Source organism: Thunnus maccoyii, chromosome 11 (genome assembly GCF_910596095.1).
Source record: "Thunnus maccoyii chromosome 11, fThuMac1.1, whole genome shotgun sequence".
Lineage (NCBI taxonomy): Eukaryota > Metazoa > Chordata > Actinopteri > Scombriformes > Scombridae > Thunnus > Thunnus maccoyii.
The window spans coordinates 11,967,821-11,980,595 of NC_056543.1; positions in this window are offsets into that span (position 1 = coordinate 11,967,821).

Here is a 12,775-nt window from a genome sequence, read left to right on the forward strand (position 1 = left end):
CATTGGAGTTTTTGCTGAAAATGTGGTCCTATTTTCGTAGATTTGCCTGTTGCCTCTGTAGGTTATAATAACACTGTAATTACAAATGTAATTACTGATATCTGGGTGGATATAGTGTGACACTGAAAGATACAGCTTAATAAGTTGTTTTAGAAAATACAGCTGAACTTAAAATTAGTTTAAAACATGTCTGATTGCTAATGTTGCTTCACCTGACAGACTTTGTTAGAAATCAATTAACTTGGTGAGGAAAAATTGTAGGAGTAGGAGGGGGCTTACTATCTTATTGCTGTTTTTACTCTTTGGAGCCATTTCTAAACAAGCTAGCTGGTAACCATTCTTTTCAGGGACGAAGAAACATGTCACCCCGTGCAATGGTGTGGCTCACTGACGTGTTTTTAATAGTTTTTGGACAACAACAGACGTCTACAGCACAGAGGATTACAATATATCAGACTGTGGATAAACACACATACTAGTAGGATGAGTTCATTGTTGGTTTGGCTCTGCACATGAGATTTGTTGACAATAAGAAAAATATAGAATATCGCCAGCCAAATACTTTAATATTAAGAAAAAAAAAATCCGCCTTATGTTATTCTCTGGAGCTCCTGCTTCTTTGCTGCTGGCAGCTTGGACTGAAAGCCTTCTGGACGCCTTCCCGGGAGACCCCATCACCCCAGCTCATACTGCCACTGGCTGCAATTATTATTATAAAGAATTGATAGAGATTGTAATAAGGTGGCAACAGTGATGACAGTATTAATAATAGTTGTTATGGCATTGTCATTGTCATACACTGCCCTCCTCATACTTAACATAGCATGCCTTCATGCACACACACATACAAACATCAGCTATCCTATCAATAACACGCAAGCTGGGATTTTAGTTTAACATGTTTGTCAAATGGTGTTTATGTGTACTTACATGTCAACACAGCAGAGCATTCATTTTTCTACACTCAGGTTTAACAATAAATCCCATTCCAGTGACATTTCTTTTTTTCTTTATAGTGATCATTACATGCTCTGCGGTCACACTAAAAATATTCTCATTTTCATATCTAGACACTGAAATCAGTGTTTGGCTGTTATACTTACAGGTCTTGGGAGACCTGGTAGTTCAATTACACAGCAGATATTGTATTTCCTCTAAGGCTTCCTTTATACACATAGATTCCACTTTGATTTTAAGCTGGAAAACTCCTGTGGGGCTTGTGTGAGAATCAATGTGTTTACAGTACTTTGTTCAGTATCACTTTAAGACATGATGACTACAGCGGGGGCCAGCTGAAGGTGTGCTATACCTCTGCGGTGATCAGAATCTTTTTCCGTGTAATTGCTTGTCTTATGTGGCCTCCTCAAGTCCCCGCACCAGCCTGTGTAGAGGTGACAAGTAATTGGATGGGATGTCATTCACTCCTCTGTCTCACTGTCTTCCGCTGACCTGGGATTTCTCTCCCGTAAGCACAGGAGCAGAACTAATGGCCATATCTTCTACAGGCAGCAACCTGAGGAAAGGCCCTGGTGTTTTGATAATACAGGTGACCGGGGCCACGGCAAGACAGAGATAAAGTGACAATTGTATCTCTGGCAATGCAGTGCAGTCTGTATGATATATCTGCTGATTATTCCTTTATGGGAAAAAAATCTGCAGCCAAATTCAGCAGTGCAGCTTTGGGAACTGTTGTTAGGCTTCTCCTGGTACTTTGTGTTAATTAATATTTTACCCAATAAACACAGCCAAAAGAATAAATGTAAAGTACCTATTTATTTATTTACAACACAGGATAATTTGACATAAACCCTGGCACTGGCTAAAACATTTTAAATTACACTATTGAATGATGATGCATATGAGTTTGTGTAGGTGAAGTGATTGAATTGAAATGACTGATTATATAAGCAATGGCTTAAATGACTACATGAACATGTGAAAGGGGTTACACAAAGTGACAAACCCACAGAGAATTATCCACTGACTCTTCAGTTCCCTTTCAGTTCTACCAAAGTGTTCTCTGAGATCATTGATTTGGTCTCACAGACTGCAACTCTACTGTTTGGTTCAATCTCACCACTCTCATCGACCTCATTTCCATCTGGAGAAGGCACGTATTTTCCTCAAGAGCTGGTTGAGCGTGAAACATAGTTAATAGAAAAGTGAATATTGGGCTATTCACACAGGTGGCCCAAGACACAAGTCCACATTTTTGCTGTTGTGGATCCGTTTCTGCTGGATGTGTAAATAGACAACCATTCTCTACTGTAACAAGTTTGCCGTTGTAAGTGTATAAGATCGTAATAAAATGTCATGTTTATGTAACCAGTGTAACCCACTCCTGTTAAATACACTGCTACTCTAGGTTTGTAAGGAGCTAAGGGACATAGACTGCAATAACCATAAATGAAGTGCACAACACAAGGTGATTTGCAATATGTAACTTTAGTGACTTAAATTTTTAATAGCTCACAACATGTTAATAACAAATGAATGAAAAATAAAAAATCCAAATCCACTTTTGCTAGTTTAATGGTGGAAAAAATGGTCAAAAATTCAATCATTAATTTTAATCATGTAATAAATAATCATACACAGCTGTCAGGACTTGATCAGCTCTCCAAGATGCTGATCCTGCTGGCAACAGCTAGGAGCTGTGCAGATTTATTTCCTTCTTTATTTTAATCATTGTTTTCACCTCATTTATTTCCTGATGTGTTTCTCATGTCCTCATGCACTGATGTAAGTCAGTCTGTGTCTGATCTGTTGTTGATATCTGTTTGCTGGGTTTTGACAGACACCCTCAACCTAACGGGTCTGTTTTAATACCTATGTGTGTTGCCACAATTTCATCCATCATTACTGCGATTAGCTAATTCTTATAAATATTAGGACTAACCATTATGATATTTATATAGTATTTTTAAGATAGTGCCCAAAGTCTTTGTATGCTCATCCATCCACCCTGACCTCCATACCCTCACTTTACCTCGTCACCTTATCTCCTGCTTGAAGTTGCCTAGTACATCTAAAGAGAACAGTCTTGCTACAACATGATGATTGAAATTACACCTATTGTATTTCTAAGCCTTTGCATTGGTATAGACAAACTGCCAAAGCTCAGACTGCTTTGGGTTTAATAACATTAGTTATCAACATTTGTATTTGTTCAACCCTATTCTACACATTTTCAGCATTTTTATCATCATCATCATCAAGCCACTCAACTAATTTCAAAAACCCTGCTTGAGTAAATTCAACAATTTACACAAGATATTACTAAACATTCTCTTGAGCCTGCATTCACACCATCTAATTGTCATCTTCTTCTCTCACTGTGTGTGTTACTGCGTTAGATACTGAAAACAGTATCATTCGTGCCCTAGATTATCCTTGACTACTGTATCAGAAATGTCTTTAAGGTTTGATTCACAAAAGATGACATTGGCATCAGAAGTCTTTATAGTTCAGTATCTCATCCCAACAAACATCTGCTCAATGCCATTGAAAAGTCATGATTAGACAGCTGTTTTTAAAAGCTTCTTTGTCCGCACGGTTTTAAACGTGTCAGATTTATTTTATGGCAAAGACTTAAATTGGAGGAATTTGCTTTTACCTTTAATCAACCGCAAATGGTCCCAGAGTTGAGTTGAGGACAAATTCTATGAGGACCCCGAGCCAAGAGAGTTTCCTTGACAGAGGAAGTGATTACCTGAGTCAGATAGCCTAGAGAGTGAAACCTGCAGAGGCTAAATACTTCACCTATCCTCCATCTGTCATTTGTGTCCCCTTTGTCCCTCAATTATTAATCAGATGCTCACTCATTTTATGGTCATCTGTGAGAGGTCAGATAAATAATGACTGGACAAACTAACAGTTCCCAGCATCTTTATCACTGTTTATCAAGCTTTTGCTAATTTCACCTGAATCATTTGTGGCAATAAAAGAAACTACATGAGTGTTGTAAAAGACAAGAAAAAACACTTTTGTTTGTTACAGACACACAAAAATAATACAGGATGCTTTCAAATGTGAAATTGAAAAATCACTCAATATACTCTGTAAGTCTGCTGTTTGCTCCTCTACATTGATACCCATACGATCAACCTAAGCTAAAATACACAACAAAAAACAGTCCCTGGCCTTTCTTTATCAGGGATCCAAACAAAGTCATCAGCCACTGTGCAGCTACGGTAGAGTTGTTATCATTGAGTCCATTAGAGATGTGCAGACACCTCAGATTCCATTCCTCTTGGAGACTTATTGGAAAGGACAGAAAACTAATGGATAGTTTGGGAGCTCTGATGGTTGGAGGTGTACCTCCCTTCATTTCTCTCAGTTAACACAGAGGACACTTCAGCTGCAGTGTCCACATGAGTCCAAGCTAAGTTAAATGTATGGGAGAAATATATGAATGGGATAAATGATTGCTTCATGCTAGCAGTGGGAATGTACACAAGTCGATTGGTCCACTCCTTTGGTCCGGAGTGAAATACCTCAAAAACTGTTGGATTGACTGCCATAAAATTTTGTACAGATATCCATAATGCCTTGAGGATAAATGCAACCGTCTTTTGTTATTCCTTGACTTTTCCTCAATTGCCACCATGAGGGTGTCAGTGTGGTTTTGAATGAAATATCTTGACAAATGTTGGATGGATTTCCATGAAATACTGTACAGACATGTTCCCCGCAAGATGAGTTGCGAAGTCTTTGGCAAACCGTGGGCCTTTACTCAGCACCATCATCAGGTCAAAATTGTAATTTGTCCAGTACTATGACTTACAACTAAATATCTGCAAAACTAATGACATTCACTTCAGTTTCAGTTGTACTTTATGTTTAATCTAATTTAGTCATTGTGACCATGTTATGGCAACCACTATCATTTCTATATTCACTTCAACATGACTGGTAAGGTTCAAAAACAAATTTTGGACCTAAACTTGTATCCGTCATAGTCTTGTTAGAAAGCACTGAGCTGTTAAGTGTAACATGGACTTAAGGTAGCATATATCAGGATTGGGCACATGCACCAAACTGCTCTTCCTGCAAGTGTTACTGACAAAAGTGATGATTCAATCACAAAAGAATAGTCCGTCAGCAGTTCAAAGCTTAAAAAAAACATGTATAATCTAAAATATAATCAAGGCTTGGTTGATAAATGTGACCCTTGCTTGCTGAACCCACAAACCTTCCCTTGTCACACTGTGATGCAACTGTATATGCGTCAAATCCATGACTGATCTGCTGCCAGAGAGCAAGAGATTTTTTTCATTAGTGTCACCATGAGAAAAAGGAGAGCAACTGCTCAATATAGTACACCATGTGATTGTGAAAACAATACAGTACTTACGGCATTGTCATCTTCATTCTTGAATGAACACAAAATAAGAAAGACAATTATGTAAGCATGGGCGCACATCAGGGAGAGGTGTGAATGGAATGCATGGATTTTAAATGACATTAAACCAGGTGCAGCCCGCCCTGAAAGGCTGCTGTCTGGCTTGGATTTTGTGGCTCATAAGTCAAGGCAGAAATTGAGACAAGGCATTCACAGCTCTGGGTGGGAAATGAATATTCACCCGCTATGCGCTGTGCTACCAGATTATTAGGTACACCTGTAGTAACATTTTATACCATAGCCGTGCAATAAATCCTGCCTTTATGAAGTATTATACTTTCAGCTTTTGTTTACACTGCATCAGTGACGTTTCATTTTGGAGGCTGTAGTTTGTGACACTATTGTGTTATAGTGAAATATGTTTGCTAATATTTTATTGTGTATAGTCAACCCATTCTCATTCCCAGGTCGTCAAATACCGACCCTTTGTCACGCCCCTCGGCGCCTCATACAGACACACAAGGTACCCTTTGGCATCTGTATAGAGATGCAAAATGACTTTGGGTACACCTGTCTTTTTGATGTGACCTGGCATATCTGCAGGGTGTAGTTATCTCTCAGATATTGTAACGCTCATAGGTCTTATCTTAGTCTAACTGAGACACAGCCACAAAAATCCACATTTTGAGGTATACAATCTCAGCTGAGTGAACATAAATCTGGCTATAGTCACAATACCACCAGCAGCAGCATTCACTTATCATACACCTGACTAACATGGTAAATAGAAAAGGAACAAATAGGACAACAAGTCAATTCTGCATTCATGCTATAGAGAACACTATGAAAGATACTATAGTGCAACACAACAGAAGAAAACTACTGTATAGGAAACATTTTGCTCTCAGTGGGAATCAAAAATATGCAATAGGAAGTTCTGTATGCACTGGAGTCTGAATATTCCATCTACTAATGCCCAAGCTATGCAGACACAAAAACTACAACGTATATACAGTTTATACAATATATACAATGCAATTTAAAACACAAGCATGACCTCTTCAATTAAATGTTTATAGAAAAACATATAAACATGTAGGTGTCATATACAGATATATAAACATCAAATTTATGATATTGAAAATTATATTATTTTGGTATTGGTACCAAAACTCAGGATATTGTAATCACAGCAGTATCATAAAAAATATGATTAAATATCCAGTCAGACTGAAAACACATTTTTGGAGGCAGCATTATGCTAGCTCTTTGGATCACAAAGACACATGCCTCTCATCTGTTTCCAGTCTTATATTCTTATAGAGAAGCTGGTCAGAGTTTTAGACCCTGTTATATTTTTGAGAGCTCATCTATTGGGACCTCCTACGGATCCCACCTGTCCTCTGTTGGAGATCTGCAGCCATTGTATAATGACTACAGATAATATGTCACACACATTCAAAGACAGTTTGATCATGAAAAGTCTTGAATATCCGTTTCTGATGATGAGGAAGTAGCAGCTGCTATCTCCCTGTGGATTACCCTAAAAAAACATGAATTGTCACTGCATTTTCAGTTCTTCCCCAAAACACTGAGCCCTTCCATTCCCCAAAAGGAATGCTGAAAACTGCAGCACATTAGTTTCTGCAAACAGCAAAGACTATTTCTGGATCAAAAGTTGAATAATAAAAATAACAAGACAGCACTCAACTCAGTGCAGTTAAACTTGCAGATAAATCGGAAGTTATTATCATAGGTCCAGGCTCTTCCATTAATCATGTTTCCCTCCACTTAGGTTTTCTGTCCTCCTGCATTAAATCCCATTGTAGAAATATGGGTGTTATCCTTAACAACGAGCTTAATTTGACAATCATGTGAAGTCTGTTGTCCAATTTTCCATCCTGCACCTTCGCAACATTTTAATTAGATTTCTTTATCAGCAAGAAACATGGAAACTATCATCCATGCTTTTATTACATCCAAGTTAGATTACTGCAACTTGCTATATTCCTGTCTGTGTCAGTACAACCTGTGAAAATGTCAACTGGTCCAGAATGCTGTAGCAAAAAGATCCAAAAGAAGGCACATAACCCCAATCTTAGGATTTGTACATTGGCTGCCAGTATGTTTTAGATTAGATTTTAAGGATTTAATGAGCACTTTTAAGGCAGGTATAGGGTTGGTCCCTGACTTTATCTTTGACCAGCTGTAACTCAATAAAAGTCCATTCTGAGATCCTCTATAGGATCTGTTAGTAGTTCCTGGATCATGTCCAAAAACCAGAGAAGACTGCATTTGCAGTCAGGGCCCCTTGATTCTGAAACAACCTGCCAGCTCTGTTTCTCTTCTGTTTCAGTCTCTTACAATAGAATAGCATTATCTTGACTTGTTTTGATTCTGCTTTTAGTGTAATTATTTAACCTAATTTGTTACTGTATTATTTTAATCTTATTTCATCATTTTTATTATTATTCCACTTTGATCTGATATGTCTTGGTTTTATTTCTTTGTAAAACACTTTCTACTTTGTTTTTGACAAGTGCTATATGAATAAAATCATCATCATTTTTATCAACTTTAAGGGCCCTATATTTGTGGAGGGGCAATGATGAGAGAGCTCTGGTACTTTCCTGACTTTGAAACTTGCTTTGCCTGTCTGTGTGGTATTTTGGTGACCAGCACAGAGCACACGATGCACAAGTGGGAGGAGAGGCGCAGACAGGTGGGTGGCTCATTCAGATGAAGCAGCGCAAAAACAGTTGTTGTATTTTGGTTGAAATTTGGTCCTAGATGTTGCACTGAAAATAGACATCTCAGAACCTCATCTGTTTCTGGTGCAACCTCACTCTGCTACTGCTTTGGTGATTTTATCAACAAGATGAAACAGATTAATGCTTAAAATATAAATAATTTATTTCAATTAAATACTTTCAAACCAAAATTGGCACAGAAAATAACGTTTAATGTGGTTAAAGCAGGAATGTCATTAATTAGTCTGCACTGATATATGAATGTGGGTGATTCTTACAGTATCTGTTCTACACAGCTACTTTATACTGTATGAAAAGCTTATCTTTATTATAATACGTAATTGATGAAAAAACCTATTCCATCTGTTGTTGGCTGTAGATTTGTAGTGATGTGTGTTCATGTCTTGATGCTTTGAACTGGCCAGACACTTCCTAAAGAAAAGCTTTCTGTTTGCTGAGCTGTCCTTATCGCACTAAGGCTACCTGTGATTGGCACAGCTGTTTCAGAGCTATGAGAGCAGTGATGTGATTGGCTGAGAGTATTTATTAATCACCACACCCACTGATCTATTTTCACCTTCAGCCCTTTTGAACCAAAATAGAAAGTATACAAGGAGACACCCACACAGTGCGTGCACCCACCAAACTGCGCTTGTCGTTGCACTTGCACAGTTAAAATAGGGCCCATTGTGTCAAATTCAGAAGGTGTCTACATGGGAATGTGAATGTTCACAACCCATGTCTGGCATGCACAGAAACACAGGCGCCATCATATTACCTCCACAGCAGAGGTAATAAAAGATCAAGATGACTCTGCAAATCCTAATTAAAAGTTCACCTGGCGTCCTTGATGATGATTAAGTGCTGGGCGTTTGGGGTAGGAAAATGATGCATGGAGCATAACGCATATATTAATTACGTCCTATGTGTGTCTTGCAAATTGATTTATTTCTTACAGGGACAATGCACATTGATCAGCATCACTGTAAATGTGCCAGTGTTAGCCAAGAGGCTAATTTTCAACTGCTGTCCCTCAGCTACATTTTAAATTAGCCAAGTTAAGCATCTTTCCTTGTATTACATTTTTGCAGAACATCCAAAACATAATTTTAGATGATCTGGTGAGGAATGTGTGCTCAGAGATGAATGAAAATGACTGTCTAAGGAGGATGGTATCAGGAATTCTGAGAAACACAGGAATAGCATTAGCATTACATTTACAGGGAGAATTTGAAATACATTATTAGTTGTAGAATTTGTTCTCCAGTCACCATGGGAGAGAATATGTCAGCTGCAAATTAGATTGTACATACTGTACACAGTCTATTTCTGTTCCAGTAATGAGTTCAGCTCGTTAGGTCAGCACTGTGGTTCACTCCATCTAACACCTACGGTCAGCTAATGACCGGCATGTTCTGATTGCCACCAGATATCTGAGCCTTTACTTGACATGACGGTGTTGGTTTAATTATGCATACTAAGCAGTACTGTACGTACAGTAGCTCTACATAAAAGCAAAAAGCCAAATGTAAGTGTCATTATAGTCATGCTTTGATCCAAACACAGTGTATGAGGCACTGTTGAGGCACATTCTATTGTTAAATTAGAACTGATTAGTTAGTTTATGAAATTCATAGTTACTTGATTCAGTCATACCGTCTGTTAAACTGAATGGGGGCCTGTTCATGGGTGTAAAAATACATTATGTTTTGTGTCAAGGGTTAGTCTGGTTATCATCTGTGAGGTATAAATTTAAGTCATTTAAATGAATAATTATGTACAGTTTTCTATGTATGCATACGTAGTGGTGGGTCATTTTTCAATAGCTGTTGTAAAATACTACCTAGAGAATGAGTAACAAAAGGTAAAATCTGTATGTAGGGTCTTATAACAGACTTCCAGCTCAGCTGAGGCAAGAGGCTGGTATGTGACTTTAGCAACTTTCAAGTTTCATATTGAACTAGCTTTGCAGGCCTTGCTTCACTTGTGATAAGAAGCTTCTTTGGATATTCTGACTTTGTCATTGAGTTGCTTCTGCCACTCACTGGCTCAGGCCTCATGCTGCCAAATCAGATAGACTGAGAGCAAAACCCACTAGCACCCTTTTCTCATTGCTGTCTGTTTATAATTACACTGGTGTTCTCTCCCCTAGTTACATCTTATTGAAATGCAACTTTTTGAGTGCCTCATTTAAATCTCTGTGAACTGCACTCCCACTTGAGTTCCACATAAGTTCAACATTACAACTACACGGTTATGAAATTCAATAATAATCTTTTCAATAGAATCCAGGGTTTGAAGGCTAGGTAGATGCAGTCCTGAGGTAAAGTCACTTTGCTGAGATGAATAATTATAAAACGATTTGTGCAAACTCCCCTAGGGAGTTCTGATCTGCAATGTGGTATAATTTCAACATAACTGCAGTTTCTGGGTAAGGATATATAAGGATGACTCTTACCTTAATATACAGAACACAAACATTGTAAAAAAGATTGTTTTTTCTGGTTTATGATCCTGGTGGGGTCAATTAATCTGTGCTCTGATTCACTGAACCTTTGCTAACCATAGCTGGAGGAAGTGCAACTCCTTCAGTAAATACTAGTTGGAATACTAAATTAAGATGACTCACCATGTTGACCAAAGAGATTACATAAAACTGCCCTATAATGAAAAGTTTAAGAGATGGAGGACAAAAAAGTCCTTGCTCTGTATAAAAATGTATTTTAAAATTCAGCCAAACCTAATTTGAGGCTTCAACAGTCTGAGTTAGTGGTGTGAAACAACCCATTTGCAGCCATATTTATCTCATAATTACCTTGTAAATACTAAATAATTACTGTATAAGTACTAGCATTTTTTTTTTTTTTTAAATAATTCTGATTCGTTTAGATTGTAATACCAGAGTTGTCTTGTTTAACTCCTGTGGACTGTATTCCATTTGCCCATTTCGGAAAATAATACTCTCACATTATAAGCAAATAAATACAAACTGAGAGTCCACACTGTGATTAAGAAATCACTCATAAAAAAATAATTCAACAGTCTTGCTTAACACAAAAGTGGCTGAAAGCCAAGCATTAGTAGAATTAATTAAATTGGTTTGTTGTGCCCATTGAGTCCAACAGGTCGATTCGGCTCTCCCTCTACTCTCAACAACAAATAATTATTCAGCTGCTTATCCAAGGGTAAGACAAATGAAAATGAACAAGTGGTAAGACTGAATGAGAACAAATGATATGCTGCAGAAATGTAACGGGACAGCAGTCAAACTGACAAACAAAACACTGACGTAAACAAAACAATCCTGAATAAAATGTGTCAAATATTTAAACCCCATACTTAAATTAGACATACAGAAAAGTCAAAAGAATCACCATAGGTTCTTCCTTTATGTGTAAAGAGGCCAGCATTGGGCACTTGTACACAATCATCAGCCACTGCTGCTCGACGCAAAGTTAGAAGTAATTTTGTCATGAATTGAATTGTTCTTTTGTATTTACGTAATCACATGTACAGTATGCTTAAGTTATTGTAGGTGAAAAAATAAATCAAACATCCAGCGTCTAATTTCAAATTAAGAATTTAGGTGGAGGATGCATTAAGTGAAAGTTGTTTAAAAGTCGACATGAATTGCAGCTTCATTGTAAAATGATATATTGCTACTGTCCAAGTTTTACAGCTCTCTGTGTAAGAGTTATAAATCAGTGAGCAAGAAAGAAGTCCTGGGTAATCTTGCAGACATCAAAATCTGACATTTTGAGTGTATGATGTTAATTATAGCTAAAAAATGTGATGCTAAACTCTGTAATGGCCACGCTGGAATCTAAAATAGACCCCGAATTCAGGGTCAATCGCTGGAGGAAATTTAGAAGTACAGAATAAACTGATATTGACAGCATATCTTGGTATCCCCTATTATGTGGAACATGGACTGATATCAAAAGCTGCTCCAGGTTTTACTCCAAGTCATCCAAATAATTCATAACAACTGCTTGTTAGAACAGAATCCAGATCGTGTATATGCATGTTTTTAGCCACACTTGCTGCATGGCTCCAGGGATGTCGGTCTGTCGGTAAATGGAAGAAGGAAAGACATTCATGGTCCCCAGAGTAGGAATCCTACTAACTTTGGTGATCCCCTGGCTTTCCTTAGTGCAACCATGAGGTTGACAATTTGGGGTTTTAGTGGGATATCTCAACAACTATTAAATAGATTACCATGAACTTTGGTACATATCCAAGCAGCCTCAGAGGGATGCTGATATGGCTGTAAACCTTTAGTCTTGTTCGATCATATATTTGCTGTTAGATGAGTGACACAAGTGATAATTCAGAATGTAAATTTTGCATTGGCAAGCGCTTAACACTGGCAGGATAACTCCACTGCAATCTCCCCCTCACAGCCTCTCTCCTCTCTCTTCCACTTCTCTCATGTATATCCTCTTTTCTGACTCGCTTGTTTCTGCACAGCAGTTCATCAAAGGGTAAAATAAAACAAGCACTCTTGATAGACAGTGCTTTGCAATCAGAAAATGACTCATATGGGAGTGTTTCTCAGGTAAGAATAAAATCCATTTGGTTTCACCTCGCCGCTGTCTCTCCTGTGTGTTCCCCACCGGGTCAAATACAGAGTAAACAGAGTGGGCTATTTTAACAGGTCTCTATAGATGCTGCTGTTCAA